Source organism: Dipodomys spectabilis, unplaced genomic scaffold (genome assembly GCF_019054845.1).
Source record: "Dipodomys spectabilis isolate Male_0828 unplaced genomic scaffold, ASM1905484v1 ptg000197l, whole genome shotgun sequence".
NCBI lineage: Eukaryota > Metazoa > Chordata > Mammalia > Rodentia > Heteromyidae > Dipodomys > Dipodomys spectabilis.
In genome coordinates, this window is record NW_024870874.1 from 1,159,615 (window position 1) to 1,177,303 (window position 17,689).

General features: G+C 38.8%; 1 protein-coding gene across 3 annotated transcripts in view; it reads right to left on the reverse strand.

Moving 5' to 3' along the window:
- Ica1 (islet cell autoantigen 1) overlaps positions 1–17,689 on the reverse strand; it is a 145,656-nt gene that overhangs the window by 83,544 nt on the left and 44,423 nt on the right. The window lies entirely within an intron of this gene.

Consider the following 17,689-nt stretch of genomic DNA (forward strand, 5'->3'; position numbering starts at 1 on the left):
GAAAGTTATTTAACCTCTCTAAACTTCAAAATCCTCTTCCATGAAGAGGAAATAACAATATTCTCCCCATGGAAAATTTTCATGAGAATATTTGTGTCCAATGCTTACAACTATAGCTAGGACATGATAAACTTTTCATAATATATTTGCTATTTTCATTAGCATTTCTACTATTAAACTGCAAAGTTCCTTTCATCCTATTTAAGGGTGGCTGCATATTTATCAAGAAATATCAAAGTTCTATATTCCTAACATTCCTCATTTATGAGTTCACAGGCTCTAATGCATTCCCACAAGCATATAAATATCATTCTGGATATAAATGAAAAATATGACATTTGGACCATTCCAGATTCTTTCTTTGATTGGCAAACATCTTCTTCAAATTGAGGTATAGAAATTACCTCAGTGATAGTCCTTATGAATAATGTTAAACTATAGCAAACCACAGAATAAAATGACAGGTATTTGTAGGACATGGTAATGAATCCTGCTTTGTTTCACTTGGATCTTTTTTTGAAAAGGATTAGCTATTTATAAGTAGTGGACAAATCTCAAGAGTAAGGGAAAAAAGGTAGGGTGGGAAGGACTTATTGTGACTCAGCAGGGGTGTGTGTGTGTGTGTGTGTGTGTGTGTGTGTGTGTGTGTGTGTGTGTGTGTGTGTGTGTGTGTAGGGTGGGAAGGACTTATTGTGACTCAGCAGGGGTGTGTGTGTGTGTGTGTGTGTGTGTGTGTGTGTAGGGTGGGAAGGACTTATTGTGACTCAGCAGGGGTGTGTGTGTGTGTGTGTGTGTGTGTGTGTGTGTGTGTGTGTGTGTGTGTAGGAAGGACTTATTGTGACTCAGCAGGGGTGTGTGTGTGTGTGTGTGTGTGTGTGTGTGTGTGTGTGTGTGTGTGTGTGTGTGTGTGTGTGTGTGTGTACTGGTCCTGAGGCTTGTTCTATCACTTGAGCCACAGCTCTGCCTCAGGCTTTTTGAAGGTTAAATGGATATGGAGTTTCCTACCTGGTCTGGCTTTGAGCCATGATCCTTAGATCTCAGACTCCTGAGTAGTTAGGATTATAGGCATAAACCACTGGTGCCTGGCTTATCAGGCATTTTTAACCTGAAAATCAGAATATTTCCATGCCAACTGCTCCTGTAATGAACATGTATGAACTACTTTTCAGATTTTTTGCTGCTAAGAATTCTAGCTATTAACTAACTTTGTGTTCCTGGCTATCTTCTTCAGTTCTGAGTTGATCTACAAAACTGATAGGGTGTTATTAAGAGGAGAGATCTGGTTAGCACAGTTAATATTGATTATGATAAAAAATGTAGAATATTTGAGTGTCTAAGCCATAGAGCTTTCTATTTTCTTGTGCCTATATAAACACCCTTGATGGGTACCAAAAGTTATAGTAATGCTCAACAGAGTATGGTTCCTAGGAGTCATAAGATTTAAGTGACTTTTTCATATAATTCATATTTACTCTTAAAAATATAGAAGCAATCACAAATCAGATATCTGTCTTATTTAATAGTTATCTCCTTAAATGAGATGTTCTTTTTTTGGGGGGGGGGGTCTGGTCGTGGGGTCTGAACTCTGGGCCTGGGCGCTATCCCTCAGCTCTTCAGCTCAAGTCTAGCACACTACCTCTTGAGCCATAGCACCACTTCCAGCTTTTTTTTTTTTCTGCTTATGTGGTGCTGAGGAATCGAACCCAGGGCCTCATGCATGCAAGGCAAGCGCTCTACCACTGAACCACCTTCCCAGCCCCTAAATGAGATGTTCTTATTAAATAGATAAATCCAGCTATGAGCTGGATCATGATGGTGCCTTAGAAAATATTTCTAACCAGCGGGTTAGCTGGGAGCTTGTTAATATCTGATCTCTGGGGTTCAACCCAAGCCCTTGGATCCAAAGATTCTCCACATTCAAGCTACTTTAGAGAGGATTCTTCCACTCATCTCAGTGAATGGGTTCCATCTCCAGTTTAGCTGAGTATTTACACAGACATCTTTCACCACAAACATCCACAGGTACCTATTATATATCTCCTTTGTGTCTATTTGCTGTAAGGCTTCTGTTACTTTCCTCTTTCAGCAAAAACCTTTTAGTACAGCACTATATTTAAGACTATAGGCCAATTTGTACAGGATTCTTGGCTGACTTACCAAACATTGTGTGTCGACTTTCTATCCATGAGCCTCTTACATTCATCTTGGTTTGGGGATCCAAGCTGCAACTCTACCATTGCAGGATTCGAAAACTTGATCCTAAGGAGTCCAGGCTCTCAACCAGTCATTTCATCTCAAAGGAACATTCACCAGAACAAGGTGGAACAGAAAAACTAAATGCTGAACCCAGAAATGTGCCAGAGAGATGAGTGGACCCAAAGGCTTCTCACAAGTGCGTAATGAGCTGGTGGGGTGAGTGAAAAGAAGTTAAGTGAATGAAAAATATTCTGGAAGATATGTCTGCTATCTTAATGTAAAGCTGAGTGTTCTCCATCTCATGGAAACATTCTCTTTCACGCTGACCTAGCACCACTCACAGATTCATTTGTGAGATTCTGAAGAACTTGGGACAGAGAAGGTAGAAAGAGCACTGGCATCGGAAGCATGGTTCATAGGTGTGATTTCTCTGTGGCTCTGTGAAATGGACAAAGAATTCACACTCTTCCATGAACTGCTTTGTGGCTTTGGAGTAATGAATATGGAAATGCTTTGTAAACTAGAGAGCATTTTGCAAATATTTAACCAGAAATACTCTGCATTATGTACATTTTAAAATAGCTGACACATCTATCTATAAGGCAGGATGCTAAGAAAAACCCTAAGCTGGGAAAAAATTCAAATATGATAATTATCTTACATAAAACTATCATATTATTCATTGTGGAGTTTAAATATCTGCTGTGCTTTTGTACTAGCAAAAAGATACATCTTTAGACAAAAAAATGAGCAACTCGTGTTTAACATTTTCTTAAAATGTGTTATCCTTATTTTCTGGATTAAATGATACGTGAAAACATTTATCAAATCTTCATCTTATTTTCAAAAAAACTTTCCTAACATCAATTTCTTAGTGTTGACTTTACTTGCATGATATACTAGCTAAAATTACAGAATAGTAGGCAAAAGGGGAACATGATGGCGGAAAAAAAGGGACAAGTTAACTCCATAAAGAATCCCAAGAGGTTTTGCTTCAAACCAAAAATACACTAAGGATAAGGAAGAGGGAGTCTAACTTACAAAACCTAATCATTGTCTGGCTTCAAGTCACAATTTTTAGCTGCTACTTTCTATTTTAAAATAGAAGACAGACTTAAAAAAAAAAAGCCAAGCTAGTTCTCTCGTCAGGGAATTAAAAGCAGACGGAGGCCTGGATAATAAGTACCAATAAAAGCTTTAGCTGACATTGCTTCAATGTACAAATCATGGCTTTTCTTGGCAGGATTTGGGATAAGAGGGTCAGGAAGCATTGTATGCTTAGCCTGGATGAGAAAGATATTGAAATCTCTAAAATTACAGATGCATTCAGTGTCTTATTCTAAGATAATTGATTTGTGGTAGCCATGAAAAATTTTAGAGAAATCCAAGTACTCCCTGTAGTTCTTGGAAATCCTAATGGAGGGGAACTGTATCCTATGTCCCTCACTCACATTTTATTTTAACATGTACATTTTGTTATCAGAAGTCCAATCTATAATGTATACACAAAAATACGTAGTTTAGATCTTGCATGTATTTTTTTTTTTTTTTGTCGGTTGTAGGGCTTGAACTCTGGGCCTGGGCACTGTCCCTCAGCTCAAGGCGAGTGCTCTACCCACTTGAGCCACAGTGCCACATCCTGAGTGGCTGGGCTGGCTTTGAACCATGATCCTCAGATTTTAGCCTGCTGAGTAGCTGGGATTACAGGCATGAGCCACCAGCGCCTGGCTATTTCAGTTTCTTTTTTTTTTTTTTTTTTTTTTTTTAAATTTAATTTTATTTTATTTGAGAACATACTGTACAGAGGGGTTACAATTACATGGGCAGGATAATGCATACATTTCTTACCAAGCATTGCAGCCTCCTCCTTTGTTTACCCTTCACCTCCCTTCCCAGCCTCCCCCCTCCCTCCCACCCAATCATACCCCCCCTGCCCCCCCCCCGACATTGTAAAGCTGGTTTTGACATGACATTTTGTACTTCTCATTGTTGCAACAGGTCCACCTGAATCCTTAAACGACTTGTTTGTCCCCATCTCCTCCACATGTTTCAGTTTCTTTTTAAACTTGAATGCTAAAATATCTGATGAGACTATTAAAAATAAACTAATAAGAAGTACACTAAGGCCAAAAAGATATCATTTGATTCATGGCAACTGATCTGGCTTCTAGAAAAATTCTAATGAGAAAAATTAGGGTTCACAGGTGCACAAACATGCTGGGCTTAGTTAGACCTAGAAAACCACCAATAAGAAGAAGTAGATTTAGAGAGGGGAGTTGGTTAGAACATATCAACAGCATGAGGGAGCATTAGAAGTGGAAGATGAGAACAGACCAAAGCATTGAAACCAGCAGAAAACCACCAAGTGAAGGACAAATGCCAGCCTGTGGGATGCTGCCCCCAAGTCAAAGACCCTAGAATGGAGGATGGGAAAGGGGGACATCCATCTTCTGGAAAGAGCTGTCTTCTTCCCATTTAAGTCTTTCTTGGAGGTTATTAGCTCTGTGATCAGGGGTACAAGCCTGAGAACATGGTCCTTCTAGGGCAACATGGAGGATGCATGCATGGAGAAAGTTCTCTATTTTCTCTCCTTTTTTTCCCCCTTCAGAATGAGCATAGTTCAGCGTGCTTAAGTTCTCCTAGAATAGAGAAGGCTTTAACAGGAAACATTCCCAGCATCTTTTCTGATTTCAGTGGGTTTCCCTCAGGCATTTTTTTTTGATCCTTTTATCCCTAGTGACTTAATCTTCTCACATGGTTCTAGCTGCTGATGGCTTTCAAAATGACCTCACCCTCCTACCTCCTCCACCAGCTGCCCAAATGACATCACCATGGGATTCAGCTCCCATCTTTGCCCCTAGAGTCTGCCTTCTCTCTTCTATTTATTGTTATTAAAAACAAAACAAAAATCTTTCCAATTTTTGCTAGCTTAAGAGTTTTCTGTTACTCTCTTCTGCCAAATCTTATCAGTTCTTACTTCAATCTCATCAATTCTCATTATTTTTAATATAAATATTTTAATGTGTAACACATGAACATGGAACAAAATTTAGAAGTCATATTGTGAACCCTCAATCTCATTTTTATCTCAGCTCCTCTGGTCTCATTCCTTACCTATTTTCCTAAACTGCAAGTGCTGCTGGTCCTTTATCGCCTCCTGCTCCCTTATTTATGGCAGGAAACAAATATATAATGGGACAAGATCATAAATGTCATATGTTTCACTCTTCTAGGTTCTGCTCAGCATTTGAGGCTTTTCTTCATTCCTTCCACACATGAATCTATCTGCTTCTTACCTCTGGGGTTTTCTTCCCTGTGTGTAGATATTTCCAAGGCTCTTTGCATGGACATATTTCAGCACATGAATAAATACAAGTGCTTTTTCTTTTTGCATGTGAGTACTGTCATATTCTATCTTTTGTGGCTCAGGACAGACATTATTAAAAGAAACAAAAAAAATCCTTCCATCCCACAATTAGTTTATGCAATTAATCTACCTTGAGAAATATCCCCTATTTCAATGTCTATGGGCACCAGCAGAAATGTGGTAAGGAATCAGCATCTAAATGACAATAGTTGTCGCAGAATCACAGCAGGGAGAGAATTTTAAAAGATGGATGGACAGATAGATGAGTTGTTGGGTACAAAGAACCAATCAACTGTGAAGTGTTACCAAGTCATAAAATCATATTTCATGTGATGGTAACAACAGAGCCTGATTAATGTATGTGGGAACTTTATTTCAAGGTTTTACCAAGAGACTCTAAGGTCTGCTTTGTAGGACTCTTCCAGTTCATGTAACATTGGCCCATTCAAGATTTTAGGGCTCCTATCTATGAGTTTCATTGACTTTGTTTAATAGTTAAATGTAGGATAATTGCTGAAGGTGAAACAAAACTTTTTCCATTTTGACAGCCTTATATTTGGAATTGTTATAGAAAGTATATGCTCGAAGAACAGTACACACATTTTCAAGCCGTTTCCTGCTTAACATTTTTCTCTTAACAAAATCATGAGTGAAGGGGCAAAGTGAAGCCACTCTGAGAGAAATGAGATGAAGGTGGGTAAGATTCAGGTACATTTACATTGACCAGAAGTGCAACTGGCCAGGATACCAAAAGAATAAACAAGGAATCATCTAAGATTTTTTTTAGGAATGTGGGGAGGGAAGGGATGGTAGGGGATAAAACAGAGGAGGAGGTAACAATGATCAATAGGAAATATACTCATTACCTTACTCATGTAACTGTAACCCCTCTGTACACTATTTTTACAAAAAAACATATTAAAAGACTTTTTAAAAAATCTCAGTACTATGGACACAAAATTTCCAGGTTTCTATTTAGACATTCTTTTGATGGATTAAACACTATCATATGGATAGATTTAAGAGTTAAGATGCAAAAGAATTTTGAGTTTCAGTAAATGACCAGGAGACCTGCAAAACTTCACATTTATCTCAAGGTCAATTCTGCTTGCATAAATCTCATTTTAAAAAGTTATTCAAACTGTTTAGTATCCTTCAGTGACTAATAGAGAAGACATTGCTTTTTCCAAAAGCAATGGCAAATTAGATATTTTCTACAGACAATTTACAAGCCCAGTTTGATGTAAAAATGATTCTCTAGATAACCATCAAATCACAATTTTTTTTTTTTTGCCGGTCGTGGGACCTGAACTCTGGGCCTAGGCGATGTCCCTCAGCTCTTCAGCTCAAGGCTAGCGCTCTACCACTTTGAGCCACAGCGCCACTTCCAGCTTTTTCTGCTTATGTGGTGCTGAGGAATTGAACCCAGGGCCTCATGCATGCAAGGCAAGCACTCTACCACTGAGCCACTTTCCCAGCCCCAAATCAAATCACAATTTTGCTGTCATTAAAAATTCTCTGAAGAAGAATGGAGAAAAATTTTTTTGACTCTAATAAAGGCCACTTACAGTATTGTAAAGCTACTAGATTTGGGGGATATATTATTCCTGCTTGAAATTATGTAAAACTCCACTTTCTATTTTTGTGTCTAAAATAAATCATTATTAAAAGAATAAAAATAAGAATGGGATGGATAAATTCTATAACTGAAAAAATACTAGGTCATCAATCATGGTCTCATTTATACTGAATTTTAGGAAATGATAAAAATGAATCTAATTCTTCATGGAGAATGAGAGGATTAGCTAATATGTGAGCTGTTAACCATAAGGAAGGGGGTAATCTAGAGGAATGTCTAGCCAGATTTGAAGATAAACTAGAGAAGCAAGAGACAGTAACTATTAAATCAGTAACTACTTCAACACACTAATTTTCCATTGACCCATATTCTAATATGACACCTTCTTCAGGAACTACTAAAGAGAGAGACAGAGAAGCCAATGGAACAGTCTGTGGTTAGGGAGGAGAAGGAGGAAGGAGTTGTCATAGGTATTAGACATCCCTCAGCCTGAAGCCAAAAGCACAAATGTTATGAATACAAGGAACTAATTCATCCACAGAAGCCTAGCTCCTGAGCCTCTGAGAAGCCCTTCTTTTGAAATGGGTCAATATATGGCAGTATTTTTACTTGAAATCTGATGGTTCCCCTAGGTAAAATCTGTATGTTCTGTACATTGCTATCAATAAAATTCTAGAAACCAGACTTGCTTATGCTACCCAATGCATGTAAGTCTCAGGAAGAAGACAGACAACCTGGCAAAGGAAAACTATCTTGGATTAGATAAACACAACTTACATAATTCACTTTTGTCCAGAGACTACTCTGAAAGTTGACAATTAGCAAGATTTTCCCTCAAACAACTAGAGAAAAAACTATATGCAAAATTTAGTATCACTTAAGAAGCTGTCCTTTTACCTATCCGGACCTTGAAAAAACTCAATATTTTAAGTCAATACATTAACTCTTACACTATTACAAAACATGCTTATTCTAAAACCATACCAATATTTCTTCTTCTCATAGTTTAGATAATGAAATTATGAATTTAAATGTATAGATGATTATCTTCTACCCCATTAAAATGATTCCTTGCTTGTATATCTTTGTCTCATTTTTATTCAGTGATAGGAATAAATTTCATTCAGTAATATTTATACAATGTTTGATGTTTGCTTATCATACCATTGGGGTTCAAAGAAGAGTTAAATCATGCTCTTACTTTCAAAAAAAACTGTGAGACTACATATTTAACAATTCACTCAGTTGATAAATACTCTGGAACACTTTCTGTATGATAGGCTAAAGTATATGCTGAGTGTAGGAGAAACAGTACAAAAGAGTAATAGGGTAACAGCTTTGCTTGGGAGGTCAGCAAAAACTCTCTTGGGCAATGTGGCCTGAAATGATTGCTCAAGGGAGATGAGAGTTCCTGATGGAAAAACAGTCTGTAAAGGCAATGCCAGAATGAACTACTCGGCAGGCTGAGATATGAGTGTAGTGGTTCAAAGCCTGTCTGGGCAGGAAGTAGGTGAGACTTTTATCTCCAATTAGCCACAAAACAAACAAACACACAAAGTTGGATGTAGAGCAGTGCCTCAAGTAGTAGAGTACCAGACTTGAGTTAAAAAAAAAAAACAAAACAAAAAACTAAGGGACAGTGCCCAGGCTCTGTGTTCAAGCTGTAGTACACAGAGAAAGAGAGAGAGAGAGAGAGGGAGGGAGGGAGGAAACAATGGAGTGAATGGCACAGCTTTTGGTAAGGCTGGAAAATACGAGATATACACACACGTGGTGGGGGTGGCAGGTCACAGGCAGGCAGCAGGGATATCATATGAGAGGGGTGGCTTGTGGTGGCTTGGAGAGCCACACCAAGTTTGGGTTTGTCAGATGGCCAAGTTACAACCACAGAAAATTCTTACCCAAGAGCATGATATGATCAGATTCATGTTACAGAATTTGGACTAACATTACTGTGGAGGATTGGAGTCAACTATGATTTCCTCAGTTGAGGAAGATACTAGCTTAGGTTAATACTAGTGAGGATGAGAGGGTGGAACCAAGAGACATTTTGGATTTAGAATCACTAGAAACTAGAAACCTCCTGAATGTGGAAAGTGACTGATGACCACAGTTGAGGATAGAGCTCCAGCTTGGGAAAGAGAACAGGAGGTGATAGAAATGTGCTTCAATTTCCTTGTTATTTTGGGGATATGTGTAAATATATTTATTTATTTTGAACAAAAATAAGTGAAAAACATTTCAGGATATAAACACACCATGAACATGTTATTGGCTTAGTTTTAAATAGTTCTCACTAAGACATCTTGTTAAAAACAGAAATAATGTAAAAGCTGTGAATGTATATCAAGCGGAAAAGGTATAAATTAAGAGATTACCATTTAATTTCTTGGCTCATCTATTTATAAATACAATATCATTTTTCTCTGGATGAAAGCTGACTACAGCAGGAAAGGGAAGTACAGTTCCAGAGCACAGAGGTGGGCTGCCTAACCCCATTGGAGCCTAGGGCCATTTCAAAGTGAAATGGACTAAGGAAAGCGAACAGCTCAAGGCAGACAGGACACCATGGAGGGAACCTTGGATTCGTTGGACTATCAGGACAACCTGACACTTCTAGATTTGTGTTAGAGGGAGCTAATCTGTGGGAGATAGGAATCCCGTGGTGACTTGACACACCTAGAAACTCCTGTCTGAAAAATTGCCAGACAAGTTGGAGCCACAAACACCATTTCTACCAACCTGCATTGTAGAGGCAAGCCAAGGCTCAGATCACTCCCTCAGCCAAATCCCCACACAGGTTGTTTATTTAGTAGGTATTTTACCAGATGCTAATTTTTTCCCTCTTGGAGATTCAGGAATAAATACAGTAACTGTAAAAATAGATACCATTATCTGGGAACTTGTACTATACTATGCCCCGTACTAAGTACCTCCCCTGAATTATGCTTGATAATCCTCATTGCCACCTGTAAGGGGTTCTTCTACTTGCAAGGAAGGCTGAGCAGGTCTAGTGGGCTCAGTAGCTTGCCAAGTACTATGTCCTTAGGATATGGATCTTCTGCCTTGTGGTGCCAGAGTCATAGTACTCTGAGCACCACGGGCCACTGGGTTTTTATTTATAGTACTCTCTGAGACGAAAATAAAGAGGTTTAAAGATCGAAATTACCTTGCTTGGGATCACAGTCAGGTTCTTAACCCCGAGTCTTGAACATTTATTTCCTCATCTGTAGAGTAGGACTGACAACTGGGTTGCCTTCATAGAGAAGCCATCAACTGTGGAACATGAGGCCCCAGAAAGGGGAGGCAGTGCTGTGAAGTAAGGCCACACATAGACCAGGAAGCCTGCCTGGGTTCCTAGGCAGGACAACCCTTGACAGGCTGCTTCCACTCCAGGCCTAGCTCCTCATTTGCAAAATACTGATAATAACTATATCCACTCAGTCAATGATTTTATACTGGCAAATAGCATGGAAGACTCTACTAACAAAAATTTGTTAAATAAAAAAAACAACCAACCACTGTGACTGTTTCCATCATGTTATAATAAAGTTTTGTAGTTTTCAGCAAGTAATAGGAATGAATTCGCTTTCCCAGTTTATATTTTCACACCAGCCTAGAACATTCCTCCATTGTCCAGCCATACTTTCCATGGCACTAGCCAACTCTTCCTTTCACTACTGTGTATTATGACACATAGAAGGCAGTGCAATGAAGGTTAAGGAAAATGAAAGAATGAGATTTGGAACTTCACTCCTATCTCCACTGGTTTCTTTACTGAGAATGTTTTGAAAGCTATGGGTATGTCTGTCCACCATGTTTACTTAGGGAAAAACTTCCCAAGGGCTTTAGCCCAATCCTAATTATATGAGTCCATTGAATTAAAGCTTTACCTCTGTACTCTTACATTATTTTCTTCTTTTGTTTGTAAGGAATTAGTATCAAATAAAACCACAAGTATTATCTGCACATATGTATTAAGGTCCTTGCTGTAGAGGTAGACTTCTGTTTCATCTGATTTGGCCAAAGAGAATATAAATAATGAATTAGAGATTAAACTAAGAGAGATAGATGCTAATTAGCCACTGTCCCAGTGCTATCCATTCCTATTTTCTAATATTTCTTTCAAACATGTACCAGCATCACAGAATTACTAAAGGAAGGAAGGTTCCATTGTTATCAAATGCTGTTTACAAACTGTATACATTTCTATATTTGAAAGAATTTCCTTGTTTAAAGATATGAGTATATTCAAAAAGGGAAAGGGAAGTCAAGAAGCATGCCAACTTTTTAATGTAAAACTTCTTAACTTCAACAATACATTGGGTCTTCAAAAATTAAAAAAAAAAATTAAATGGTGCTACCATAAAATCCACTGATCTTTGGGTATCTGTCCAAATGAATTTAAAGTAGGGTTTCAGATTTGCATACTCGTGTTCACAGGAGCATTTTTTCATAAAAGCTAAAAGATGGAATTAAATCAAATATCCATTAAAGGAGAATCCATTAAAGGAGAGGTGGATAAAGCAAGCATGGTTTATACCTGCAATGAAAGCTCATCCAATCTTAAAAAGGAAAAGGACACCACCCCATATATGAACCTTGTAAACATTATACTACTTGAAGTAAAGTTATAAGAAGGCATATACTCTATGATTCCACTTAGTTCTAAGTATTTAAAGTAGACAAAGTAGGAAGGTAGTTACTAGGGACTGGAGAGAGAATCCAAAATTTCTGTTTAATGGCATAGAGTTAGACTTCTGTATTTTGTGTTTTATTGTTGCTGTTTTCACCAGTCCTGGGGCTTGAACTCAGGATCTGGGCACTGTCTGTAAGCCTCTTTGTACTCTAGGGACAGTGTTCTATCACATGAGCCACAGTGCCACTTCCAGTATTTTCTGAGTAGTTTGTTGGAGGTAAGAGTCACAGGGATACTTCTGCTCCAGCTGGCTTCAACTTCACTCCTCAGATTTCAGCCTCCTGAGAAGCTGGGGTTATAGGCATGAGCCACTAGTGCCAGGCTGAGTTCTGTTTTTTTAACATGAAAAAGTTTCACACACAATGTGGATATACTCAGCACAATTTTACTGGTTAGATCACATTTTTCTATGCTTAAAATGCTAAAATTGTGTGTCTGCCTGTGTGTGCATGTACATGCACATGCCAATCTTTGGGCTTGAACTCAGGGCTAGTGCTCTGCCACTTGAGACAGCTCTACTTCCAGTTTTTTGTTGGTTGAAGGAGATAAGCATCTCATGGACTTTATTGCCTGGGCTGACTCTGACCACGATCCTCAGATCTCAGCTTTTTGAGTAGCTAGGTTTATGAGTGTGAACCACCAGCATCCAACTATTATGTGTTTTTTAACCATATATAAAAATTTATAACTAAGTTCTTCGTATCCACATTTACTGGAGGTGACTATAGAGCAGCAACCAGCAAAATGCTTTCTGTAAAGGAGCAGAGAGCATTTCTGGCTCTCTGGGGCTTACGGACTATTGCAATTACTCGGCTCTGCCATAGTGTTGTGAAACAGCTATGGACTGTAAGTAATGAATGGCATGGGCAGTCACTGGCTGGCCTGTAGGCCACAGGTTACTGACCCTTGCAAAAGTATTAATATTTGCATCAGAGATAAGTATTATCTGCTTGTGACGATTAAAGCCTCCTCTACCCAAGAGTTATGAGTGAAATATTCTTCTTTTTCAAGCATGTAAGATTAACAGCCATGGTCATAAAAATGGGTAGACTCAGCAAGACCAGGACTTACTTGAAATAGGAAGAAAAGACTATAATGTCAAAAGTATGTTACCCTACCCCAGTATCTATATTTCTCACATATGAGCATCAAGATTTTAGAGCGTAATAATTTAGAGAAAACAACAATAATAATAGTAAATGTTACAGTTGCAGATAGTCCATGGTCACTTTTAGTTTATGAAAAATTTACAATAAAGTTATTAGATCTATTGAGGATGGAATACATGATCTCAGAATCATGTGCTCCATCCTTAGTATTTCCATTTCCAGTCAGATGTGGCAGGCAGCCAGCCACCAGCTCTGAAACAGTTATCTGCTTCGTGCATGCTATTCTAAATCATCTTGGTTTAGCCCTGAATCTACTTTTTGCTGTTTACCAAGTTCAGTGGGAGAAAAATCAATAAAGGCACACAAAGCCCCAAAGGCCTCATCTCATCAAATTCAGAATTGAGAGCAAGGGTATAATTATTTGTTCCCTTCTGCGTTATGCCATGTGAAGATGGCAGGCTTTTCTTATAGCATTTTGGCAGCTAGATTCAATCTGTGTGTGGACCACAAATAACAAGTGCCCTAGTTAAACAACCAACCCAAACCAAACACAAACAACAAGCACACATCAAAAACCAACCAATGAATGTGAAGAGCTACAAAACAGATATGTGGAAGTATTAACTGTATAAAAGAAATTTTCACCTCACAGAAGAACTCAACTCAGTGTATGGAAGTGGAGAACTAGCAAAGCACTGGGACATTGTTCCAATGGAGAGATCCAAACTTGAAAGGTTCCTCATTCACTCAACTCAACTTGTTGGGGGGGGGGGTAAGGAGCAGATCTTCCTTGGCACTGAAGCAGAGATATGTTCCAGCCAGGGAGCTGATGAACCAGGCACAAAGGCCAGCGAGACAGTCGAACGGTGACACTCCAGTATCACTTGGCGCCTTCAACTCCCATAGGACCTGCCCTCAATTGCTAAAAGAACCCGACCTTTGACAAAGACCAATGATTTCAGTAGTAATTAATGAAACTGTCAAATTAATTAACCCAAGTCTTTGTTCAGAAGGGGAAAAAAATCCCTCTAGTAACAATACTGCTATTTACCAGTCTTTGACCAAGCTCATATAGGCACACCTTTATAATTGGGAACAGGGACTCCACTAATTGATAGCTTTCATGAGGTTCTATGCGGCCAGCTGCCAACAATTGTTAATAAACCTGCTCTTGGTAACATATCCTTTGATGGTGTGACTAGTGGATTAACAGGTCCAAAACCTAACACTATTTGAAAATCAATACAAGCCTGTGAATAACAGCATATTTCACTCATATTTCCTATAATACCTGTTAGATATCCTTTGGAATTGTGGTAATGAAACACTAGACAAATGCTGTAGGCTTTCATTAAGCCTTTTAATAAATGGCCTCATTAAACATTGGTTCTCCTGTCCTTGTCCATGAACACTCTGACTCCTACAAATGCCCACGTATACATTTCCATACTATCTCTTTAGAGGATTCAGAACTATTTCCTTACACCTATCACAGCTTTTATCCCATTTAGAATAATTACCCGCCATCCATTTCTGACTTTCAAGAAAAACAAGACACTTAATTGACCACAGGAGGACTCTCTCAAGGGCATCGGGCTGCAAAGGCTCTGCTGGAGCTCACAACTTCAGCTGATGTAACCTGCTACGAGAAACTGACTTCTATTTTTAAATCACACCCTTTTACTCTGCCTTCAAAGGGCCCATATATCACATGTTGTAACTTCGCTCATAAAATACCTCGTGGTCTCAGGGTGAATCACACTGTCAGGAGAAGCCGAAATGTGCATACAGCCCTCTATTCCTGTAGCTCATGTAAATTCACCTAGCAGTTCTTACTCACTGTTTTGGGGGGGGGGATATTCATGTGGTGACACTCCCCAGGAATCTTGTTCCTCACCATCATGTTGACAAGGAACAGATAGCTAGTAAGGGTCCTTTCAGAAGGCTGGAATCAATCAAGCTTCTTCCTCCCTTGGAGTTCTGAGCCCCTCCCATAGACACTTACAGCTTCTTAATGTTGATTCTGAGCCCTCTATCTTCAGCTTATGTGCTCCAAAGGGTGCCAGGAAGAAAACGGATCACTTGCTTTGTTTGGTTTCAAGTTTTTCATTCATCATTTCAGTTCTGCTCACTGTGTGCTATTTAAAAGGTTTCTTGGCATGTGAACACAGCCTTGGTTGGAGGTGAAAATACACTTGAACTTGCTATTTATTTATTTATGCGTCTTCTGCTTAATTCCAAAAATAATGAAGAACTCTGTAATTAAAGTGGTGGTCTATACAGTCTGGCAGAGGTTCGGAACAGTGTGTTTCTCTCTAGTCTACTTTTCCTTCTCCTGGCACAGTCAGGCCATGATCTGTCTGGGTCTGTTCAAAAAGCATTCCAGTGACTCTCCCAGCCTGAAGGCCTGGCTCCTTTTAATCTCTTCTTCACATTAAAATCTGAGCTGTTGAGAATACACATTTGATCACACTCCTGACCTTCTCAATATGCTTCTCTTCCCCTCTCACCCTCAGCAGATGTCCTTTCTATTCTGGCCCTGCTTCACTCTTTAGGGGTCTGGGCACCCCAGTTTCCCACACCCTTCACTCTACCTCAGTGTCTCATACCACCTTGTGTTTATTTGCTCTGTCCCCAAGTGATCAAATAAGACATGATAGTAATGAATGGATTGGTCTATTTTATATATTCTTGTGGATGCTGCCTAGCCCATAGCTAAACTTCACTCATTTGTTCAGTGAGTGAATCAATGAATGGGTCCATGATCATGAAGTAAGAGTCAGAATGTTGGTCTCTTCTAGAATAGGTGAAGTCATCCAAGTTCATAGTTCAGGGTTCATCAGTTAAAATGTGGAAGTAGGAACTGGTACTGAGGAGACAAACTCCTGCTCTTGCAATGACTCCTATAGAGCCACCAGAGCTGGGTCATGCTCCCAGATGACTCAGAAACATGTGTAGGTAATACATGCCTGAGAGATAAATGGAGACTCTGTTTAACAGGGGATCCCATTGTGACAAGACACTCAAGTTCATTCAGAGTTAAATCCATGTTATAAACTCCCAGTTAAAAGTTCACAATTGAAAGTCCTTGCAAAGAGGGCAGCAAGCCACAAATTAATAATGCAACTGCTTACCTGCACAAAGACATATGTCAATTCCTAAAACATCATGAAGTCAGCACCATATGGGAGGAATGCTGAGAGGTTTCAGAAAAGATGGGCCTGCCTCTCCAGACTCAGTGCTGGGAACTTTGCCATTAGATTTGTGAGCACCAACTCAGGGCCAGGCACTAGGATGGTCCCACTGTTAAGGTTCTCAAGAGAACCAACATGACCCTTTGTCCTCATGAAGAGTACAGCCTAATCAGATACATGCTTGAAGATCAACATCTTAAAAAAAAAAAAAAAGGATTCTTTCTCTAAATTCTAAGCACATCATGCTCAGCTATTAAATTAAAACCAGCATACATGGGATTAGGAAGTAAGGCTACTTCAGCTACTTCAGCATGGAAAAGGATTTTTCTTAAAACCATATTTTCCAGAATCAACCGATTGATGAGACTAAATGGTGGGAAAGGTTTCAACGTTCAAACCAAATGACGAAGGACTTGGTTTTCATTTCATCTTTACCCAGTTAGCAACATCTTCCCCTGACCCAAACAAAACTAAATAAACACAATTCTACATGAAATGCTTCTGCCTTCCAGAAAAAAATATGTGTATTTGCTTTCACTGACTGGCATGTAGGAGGTGCTCAATAATTGTTAATTGAAGGAATAAATCATGGGAAATATTACTAGAAAAGTTCTTTTTTGTTTGTTTGTTAGGAGAAAAGAAAATTAACTGTATATTTCCCAGGATTCTGACTTTTCATTTCTTTGTCTGACCTTTGGCTAGCAATCTAACATGGGAACCATTTTCCTCACCTGTAGTACATAAACTGTATGTTATATTTGCGAGGATTAAGTGGTAAGCATCACTAGCCCTGAAGACAATGCTTTTCTTTTCTTCTTTTCTTTATTTTTTTGTCTTTTCTTATACTAACTCCACCCTCACATCCTCTAAATAAAATGTTAAAGACAAAGCATGTTCCTGGAATGATTGAAAAGTCAGAAAACTTGAAAAGTAATTAGGGGCTCACCAGAATCTAGCTATCAAAACTTTAAATTTTTATTTGTTCTCTTGAAGCCTTGATTCTCTAACATCAGTGAGGTTTATTATATGTTGTCAAAGAGACTTTTCAGTCCTGACTTTCCAGAAAAGTCAAATGTTGCAATACATGAAAGACATGTATAATCAGAAGAGAAACTACATGCTGACCTTTCATAAGGAAGAATTTGAAATGACAGATGAAGAGAAAATTTGTCTTTTAGAGGAATTTATATCCACGCATATCTAGGCCAAGAATTGGTGGCCTATCATTCTGTTAAGCAATAGACATTCCCTCTTCTTCACCCCCACACATCTGACCTCCTCCACACTGGCAGATTTCCCATCGCTTAAATTCCATGCTGATGTATGTACCTAAAAAGAAACCTGGGAATTTCAAGCAGTATATCTAATTAGACATGGATCAGATGAAGCGAATAGGACACTTGATGCAATATTATGTCAAGCCTAATATTTGACTGATTAATTTTTCTTTTACATACTGAAACATATCCAGTAGTAAACCAAACAAAGAACCACCAACACTGTACACAAAAATTGCTCAACGTTTTCATAAATACTCAGTGTACC